General features: G+C 38.2%; 1 long non-coding RNA gene across 1 annotated transcript; it reads left to right on the top strand.

The window, feature by feature from the left end:
- The first annotated feature begins 3300 nt into the window (after nt 1-3300).
- On the top strand, nt 3301-8259 carry LOC147753772 (uncharacterized). Its single transcript, XR_015310160.1, has 2 exons — nt 3301-3508; nt 8048-8259. It is a non-coding gene; the product is annotated as an uncharacterized LOC147753772 (long non-coding RNA).
- The last annotated feature ends 445 nt before the right edge of the window (nt 8260-8704 follow it).

The raw sequence follows: 8704 nt of genomic DNA, 5'->3' as shown, positions 1-8704 counted from the left end.
TACGCCTTTAACAGGCCCAAATAATATACTAACGAACTCTAGAGAAATACGTTTCGAGAAATTCACTATTAGACAGTCGTCTCTGTTACCGATTCTTGGACATAAGATTATCCACCTTTTTTCGTGTATTATACTAAATTGTATTGAATATTAACAAGAATGTACAGCCTGTTAAGATCCTAGACCAGAAGAGGGTCTTTAGGATTGATACAAGCTAGAAAAGATGAACATGCTATATCGTCATAGAAGCGACAAGCGCCATCTTCTGGTCAGATCTGCTTTCCTCTACGACGACGAAGAACTATCGAAAGCAGCAAGAATTCGTGCCGAAGTTCTGCGAAGCTACGAGGTTTTTCATGTATACCGGAACCTAAGATCGGATTTATTGCCATGACCATGTCCATCGAGAGGCAGTGAATTATCGGTACTAAATTGTAGATTATTTTTATCAGTAGATAAAATCTGGCTCAATCTTTAAAGCAAATTGCCGCATGTCTTCCGGACATGAATCCTGCCAATATTGCAGACTTAATTATATCTTAATTAGCTGTTGCTGTTTTAATGTATCAAACGGAGATTGTTTAAATATTTTGCAGGGTAGCCGACCAAGCCGTGATGCGATACAAAAGGACGATTATTATAGATAAGTTGAAAGTAAGATGTGTATCGTGATGGTCCTTCTACGAAAAGGTGATTTCTGATATATGGTATTTCGAAATTCTACATGAAATTCTGAGGTGTCATTTGCCTGTATTAAATATAGAAATTGTTGTAAAAGTCATGTGACGCACATCACTCAGATGAGTAATTGAGTAAAACTCATCGTTGTGATTGAGAAAGCAGAAGCATGTGTCTTCAGTGAAGAAAACCCTATATTTCAGTGAGTCGACACTATGAAAGTAGATATTTTCTACTTTTTTTTTTTAGGAAAAATATTTTTATTGAAAAATTTTTCTTAAAGAATAATTTTTCTTGAAAAATACTTCAAATAAATTAAGTCATTTAAAAATACTTTGTATGATGTCTGTACGAAGCAGAACGATGTAATTGAGATTTTCGAAAATTGTAGAACATCCGAATGATAAAGAGATCATTAATAAGTTCGAAATAAATCTGATGAAAACCAAGGAGAGCGAGCACATATAAAAAAAAGAACAATTATATCATTTGTTCAGTATATTACATCTGCTGCAGTATCACTCTAGGGAATCTGTGTAACATCGAAATTTTGCACAAGTACTAATTCTCTAAAGTGACGACTGTGTCGCCACTGTTTTACGAAGTTCGATATTTTTTGTTTACATAGTGCATTGGCGCTTCATGACGCCATTGCACTATCTTTATGATATTTATTGCTTTTGTGTTGTTGAACCCTAAAAACCCGACATTTAATTAGTGTATTGCTTACATAAATGTATTTCTTTCGGTGTAGAAGTTAGACTTTATAATCTAGAAGTTTACAAATGGCAGAAGCGCGTATATGTAAACCTATGTGTAACGTCTATACAAGGGCCACATCGAGTGTGCGGTTGCGAAGCTTTTTTGTTTTTCTATTCAAGAAGAAGGGTCTCCTTAATCGAATGCAAGTTCTATATGCCTTCCTATTAGCAGGGACGACTGTACCATAGTCTCTTTTATTGTGGAAAAAGCAGAATCGGTTTTTATATTCTGCCGTATTAAAGTATGTGCGCCTGTGTACATACACAAAAATTGCAGCTAATTTCACTGCGTTAAGGGTTCAGACATCTCGTGGGATAGGAAACGACGACAGACGAAGCTTAAACAAGGACGATTTTTAGCCATTGAACGGTAAGTGCTGGCCAAAAATGCGTCGCTACTCTATCGTGACGTCAATTTCGCATTCATAGCCATAGTATATTTCCGTCTATCCATGGCAATGAACGAATCAAAGTTATCGTTATTGTGACGCGTTTACCGATATTCGTTAGCGTATTGAGAGCAAAAATCGTTGGTTGGAGTCTATGAGGTACGCTTATCGTCAGGCATCATGGCAAGGTCGTGGTACGATTTAAGAAGCACGGTGAGAGGGTCGTATAGTTTGTTACTTAGATTTGTCCCAATGGCTCGCCACGGCGGATTAGTTCGTTACCAGTGAGTGAATTTATATGTAGGCCTCATGGAAATTCAACTCATGATTCACCAAACATGCAACCCAGAACGGCCCTTACCGAAATTTTGGAGAACAGTGACTACCTGGAAAATATAGTAAGAAACTATTATCACATTTTAGCCAGGACCTGCGACAATATTTTGTACTAAAATTCCCATTACTAGAATAAATCCCTTTTTGTAATAATCCCTACTGGAACGCCTTTGCACCTCTAAGGCAAATCTATTAATATCGTTTCTCTACAAGTATCTGTAAATTTATTCTGAGGAACTTGCTTTAATTATTTTCCTGACTGTATATTCTTAAAATGCTTGTCTAGTCTCTTGGGGCGATGCAGTGGGTGCATTTTTCGATTACCATAAAGTCTTCCTACGATACGAAATCAATGGAAGGTATTAATTATCGGTATTTGCATTAGATCATTGTTAAAAAGACGCTGTGCCTCCGACGAGTGCAAAATTTGAAAGAATCCCTCGGATATTGAAGAACTTAGATGTGCTGAAGGCATGGAGTTGGAAAATTATTTGTTCATAGGTGATCCGCCAATACTTAAAAATAACGATTGCAAACCCATAAAGCGGTCGACCTCGGACGGTAGACCGGTGGATATTGGTCAACTATACATTTTTGCAGTAACGTTATGAAAAGCAAGCAGGTCTCCCATGGTTCTGTAAATGTAATCTTCTATTCAATTTAATAATTTTACGTTAGAACCAAACAATAAGAAAGAACATTATACTCAGACTTCTTGAAAACACCAGCAATTTGCAGAGTAAAGAATCAGCTCGAGCTTTAACCTAAATGCATCTTGTATATACGCAAAACAGATAATTGTTTAACCTAGCCCAGACTGGTACCGTAATTTATGCGCGAGTGGATTACACATAGTGAAAACAGATTTATGCCCCTACATGGTAACAGCCATATATATATTTTACTTTAAGATGAACGGTGTATGAAGACGCTTGTTCTTTCGACGCCGTTACCATACGGCACATTTCCGCGAATACATATATATTGCTGGGTATACGGCTTCAGCTGCGAAGCGTTTAAGGGTTGACGTTCTGCCAAACTCTGCATGCATGATTGAAGATATTGTGAAAGAATGAATGTGTTGCCAAAAAGTAACGGGACTTTCCACCCCACTCCTCTTATCAGATCCTTTGGCCATCTCCCGCTGCCTCGACCGGTCTTCAAGGCAGGGATGAGAGGGGGGCATTGAAGCCTACAAGGGCAAGCCTGGGGCATCACACGAACCCACCAGCAACCACTGTTCCGCTACCATCTTGAACGGAGCTGAAGCTGATTTGGCCTGCAATGATCCCTCATTTTTTCTACGGGCACGGTGCACTGGGGTGCCACTACTCTTTGTGCCATGTAAGTCTCGGCTTTCTTTTCGTCGCTTTTTTTTTTGAAAAATAGTCTTTTCTGTTTTGCCCCGACGCAAGAGTACGTTCAGTTTGCAACATTTTTGGACCCCAGTCGGGTCTTCAACACTTGTCTCTTTTCTCAGCTCTTTTACTATCTTTTTCTTCGTATGTGGGTAGCTACCGATACTAGGGAATTGCGAACAAAAAGCATTGACTTCTATTTTGTAACAGGAAATGTCATAACCGATCCTTTAGGGATGACGTTTTAAGTTCGGCACCCCGACAAAGATAGGGAAAATCGAGGTACCTCAATCGGTACATAACACGCCAATTGTAATTCAAAGTTTAATCAATAAAGTCAAATTTAAAAGGCTGGCAATCGACATCGTTAAAACTCCACTAATGTCTACGTTCATTAAATATTTTCCATCAAATCCCATTTTTTTAACGTACTTCGTCGTATACGCAGATTGGCGGTACATATACACGATATTATGCTTCACTCCGATGGGAGTATATTTCCTGTATGTTTCGAGCTCTACGTCCTGTATCGGCGTTAGGCACTCCTTCAGATGAATGCGTCCCAGCGCGGAGTCTATTTCCCAAAACCCAGAATATTGTCCAATAAACTAAGCGAGTCAGTTTTCTGATGGCTTTACCATACTATTACATGTTTAGATCTGTTACGGAAAAAGTGCTTTATAAAATGTCAGACGATCCAGATGAACAGCCTCGAAATGTAATAGCTGTGTGACTTTAGCTCCTGTGCTCAACGTAACCTGCAGTCACACATATTTTAAATAATTTTTATTAGCTAATTTTTTTATTACTATATTAATGAAACAAGTATATACTACAGCATTATATGATTCAGGCAAATATTAAGTATATGTCTAAATTTAGCTAAGCGCTGAGCATTACGCATATCGTGCGCTAGTGTAGCAAAAAAACCTCGTACCGCCTTCGCTGCAGATGGTTCGTTGTTTTACCGCCCTCAACCACCTACATTGGTAGGACGCTCGATCGTACTCCGTATTAAGAAACTAGATGCTTTATTTCTCAAAAATGTCTTTACGGCAGACATTTGATATATATATATATATATATATATATATATATATATATATATATATATAGCTGGCGTAGTATAGAACGAGAAAGGACAACTACATAATTTCATAGCTCCTTTCGCTTCTTCTCTGCTAAGTGTATTTCCTGCTAATTACTGTTTCTTAATAGATGTGCCTTCTTGTACCAAGTATTCTGATGGCCATTTAAATGACTTAGGAAATCATGTTGTCGCTACGGCAGTATAAATATGGCAAAACAGTATTAAGGTGAGGTAATATGAGAATGTTTTCCCGACAGAATCCGAAAACTAGTAATTATCTCGTATTATCTACGGTGACATACATTAGTGCATTATGAAGGGGTTCGGCAACAGAAATATGGATACAATTTTCTGTATTCCTGCAATTTTAATGCGCCGGCTGATAGAACCTTTAATGGCGATACCAGACGTAAAACTCGAAATATAGGGACTATTTGAACGTAGGTCGTAAGAGCATTCGTGATGAACTAAAATTTATCGACTAATTTGTCAAGTGTGCGACGCGACTGGCCCTGGATTAGCTTTAATTTTACTTCTTGGCTCCCAGTTCAGAGAATGAAATGCTCTTGCGAAATAGACCAGGAGCATTTTTGGATATGTTGAACTAAATAATCAGTTGTGACGCGGTCGTCCAATCTCCAATACAGACTCCTTTTTTGTTTTTCCATCCAAATATTAACCGGCACATTGGGCCGAAAGCTTCTCAGACTTTTAGCCCATTCCATTTACGCAGGTTTAGAGAAGTTTAATTTTACTAAGATCTAACGGTAGTGCTATTCATGTGTGTATATACACAATGAAAAAGCACAACGATGAGACTTGAAGCAAGGCTGCGTTGTGTATCTAACGTGCAGAGTGCGTGCATTCAAACACGTGCCATCTTTTTCAATAAGCAATTCGCTATTTTTGAATTTTATCAAAATTATCATGTAAAAGCTTTCTGATTAGCATCGAGTCTCCTTTTCGCCTTAGTCGACGTTGTGCCCGAGCAATTTTAACTTCGAGAAAATGCCAGGTCTTGACGACCTTCACAGTTGATCGGTGCGCTTTCAAAAGAAGCCGATCAGGATCTGTGCTGCTCCGTTGGCTTTTAGAATTCACCGACTGAGATGGTTCCGAATAGAGAAGGATAACCCATTCAAATTCGAGGCAGGTGGAAGCGATTTTGCTTCCGTCGTTAACTGCAGGAAGTCGACGATCACGACGAAACCTTCGATAATACATAGCTGTGCCATTTTGTTCCTGGGTTCTTCTATCCTGACATACTTGCATGGTTTTATTCGCATGGAGATCTTTGGCGATTTATTCCTGATTCCCGTATGGTTTTTTTTTTCTCTCTCTGAAGGCACACCTACAGAGTTCCGTATTCAGTGCTCGCTTGTACCGAAAGAAAGGATGAACTATTATGCGAAGTTTATATAAATTAATCTGTTCTTTATTACTTATTGATGCTCTTGCTAAGTTTATGTCTTATACGATATATGAAGAACGAAATGAGTATAATTATGGCCGGTTAGCTTCATAATTATGAATTTACCAAATCATTTTTGAAGTTATTTCGTTCTCGAAGGCCATTACCATTACATTAGTTAGATTAGCATCAACGACACTGAATAATAATATGCCCTAAATCCGCAATTGGTGAAACATTGAATTCTATAAGGGTATTACAAAACGTTTGACTTTTTTCATTTGCCAATACTATCGTCTCAATGATTTGTGTAACCCTTGATAATCCCGCACGCGCATCATCATCACATAATGTTAAATTGCTATGAAGATCAGTAAGACACTACTGAAGAAAGTCCAGTATCTAATTAAATGTCCTATCATTGCGCTATGTGAAGCACAAAGGCAGAGAAAATGTCCGACGGTTACCATTATGATGTCGCTGTAGCAAGGTACTTTGATAATCGAACCAAGCAAGCCTTCTCGTTGGTAATTCCACCACGCTAGAGTTACTCTCCCTTCGCAAATAAAAAGACTGCAAGCAAAAACCGCAATAAAAATAATTCCATCTCTTGCTTTTACTGGCCTTTTTTACCTGCATCCGGGCCGCATCGAAGCATTATCTGAAAAACGGTGATGATAATGTTTAGCAAGAACGAAAGCAAGCGCACAGCAGAAAACGGTAATGATACAGTACTAGGACAACCCCATATGACTAACAGTCCGATATTTAAGGTGGTTTACGTTAGCTGGGCGGTTGTACGCCATTCAAAGAGGAAGCTTCTACGTGTACGTTTCGTTGCAAACTTGACAAATGAACCTCTTCCGCCCTTTTCCTGCCCCTTTCCGCAACAATACAAACTCAATGTTCCACGTCGCAACACGCAGTGCCGCATGCTGTCCCTAGCTTCCATGAACACGGTGTCAGCGACGTGGGATTACCTTAACCATTTAATGAAATGGGACCGTTTTCATCGATTACCATCTTTCTGTATGCCTCTCAAATTGTAGAAACGATCTCTCGCAGTATTCACCGTTGACCCGTCGCTTTCAACCAAATGGAATTGATGTTATTATTATTGTTGTTATTATATCTGCCAACACGTACGAACAGTGACAGGTTGGAGTTTTCTTAAATCATTACTAAATATGATTTCGCTATTTTTGAAATGCCCTCCTAAATAATTAGCAGTACAATGTCATTGTAATTTGCTTTTTAGACATTTACTTAACTTAAACTTTACCAAATAGTGCATACTAGGCGGAATCAATTAGCGCTTTATTTGTTAAGGTTGAATCAAATATGAGGTGCACCGGTGTATGTATCCTTCAAATTCAGGTTAATGTAAGTCCAGTACATCTTCATCGCTTTGAGGATATGCTGTGCCAAAATATCAAATATTGATAATTATAGGAGTAAGCTTTTATATATTACTTGACGCAACTAGTTTAAATGCAACCGCCTACATTTTGAATTTTCCATACATTTTCATAAAAGCAAAAATTCAAATATAATTACGGTACTTGAACATACCTATCAAGTTACCGATGCACGCTTATACATACAGAAAACGTATTCACACAGGTTGTAAATATATATGCAGAAAAAAACTTGTTGACATCTTTGTCCACGTACTACAACTATGTATGTATCTTAAAAAAGATTCATAGTTTGGCTGTGTACCTAGCTGCTCGCCTCTGAATCCAATGGACACGGACCGTTGTTTTTCGAGCCTCCAAAATATTTTTGAACTCAGTGATAGGAATAGACCTGCTAGATGTTAGCTTTGCTCTGTTTTCAAGTCTTTTCTTCACGACAGATTCGCAAGTTATGTATGACGTATATGGAACAGATTCGTCGTCGGTGGTGCATCAACTGACCGTAAGATGTAACTTATTTAAACTTCTGAGCAGTACGAGAAATAGCGAGAAGATCGGTAGTGATTATAATCAATATTTAATTGTCGCTTCTTCGTGGCGTTGCAGAGCTGACCGCGGCCTTTAGCAAACGGCATAAAACAGGAGTAATAACATACATTCAAACAATGTTCCTGTTGCCGCACAATGCATGCGACAAGAGACACAAATCTTTGCCTTTTACCCGGAGCAGGAGCCGTGGGTTTCGTCGACAGGCACCGATAAGAATCCAATCAGTAACTAAACGAACATTATATTCTAACATCTAACTATCTAATATACTGTTCTATGTCATCTTATTTACAGTTACTATATAGGTAAATGTAATTGTGTTTTTATAATAAATATGTGATCAAACGTTTATTAGCAACGCTTAGTCAAGCGAGCCTTCTACACTTTACGAGAGCTTTACAGTTTGATGTTCTTTTGAGATTTTTCAGAAATCTATAAGAACTTACAACGTAGGCTTTCATCGAACTAATTGTAAAGTTCACGTATCCTCGAAATTGCCTTTAAATTCGAGTCAATTTTTATTATTGTTTTAATATGTGGTTGGTTTTCCGGAGTTGTTTGTACATCTATTCATTTCTAGTATAGATAATATAGATTTTGATTAATTATAACGTGTCGCGTTTTACGATAAACAGCTAGAGCGGTAGTTGATTGTCACAGATTATGCGCAGAGCTTTAATTTATCCTCGTACTGTGACGTACATCGCGAACGTA

This window comes from Varroa jacobsoni, unplaced genomic scaffold, assembly GCF_002532875.2.
Source record: "Varroa jacobsoni isolate VJ856 unplaced genomic scaffold, vjacob_1.0 scaffold_238, whole genome shotgun sequence".
NCBI lineage: Eukaryota > Metazoa > Arthropoda > Arachnida > Mesostigmata > Varroidae > Varroa > Varroa jacobsoni.
The sequence above is the reverse complement of the archived record's forward strand: the minus strand, read 5'-3'. Positions and strand labels throughout refer to the sequence as shown.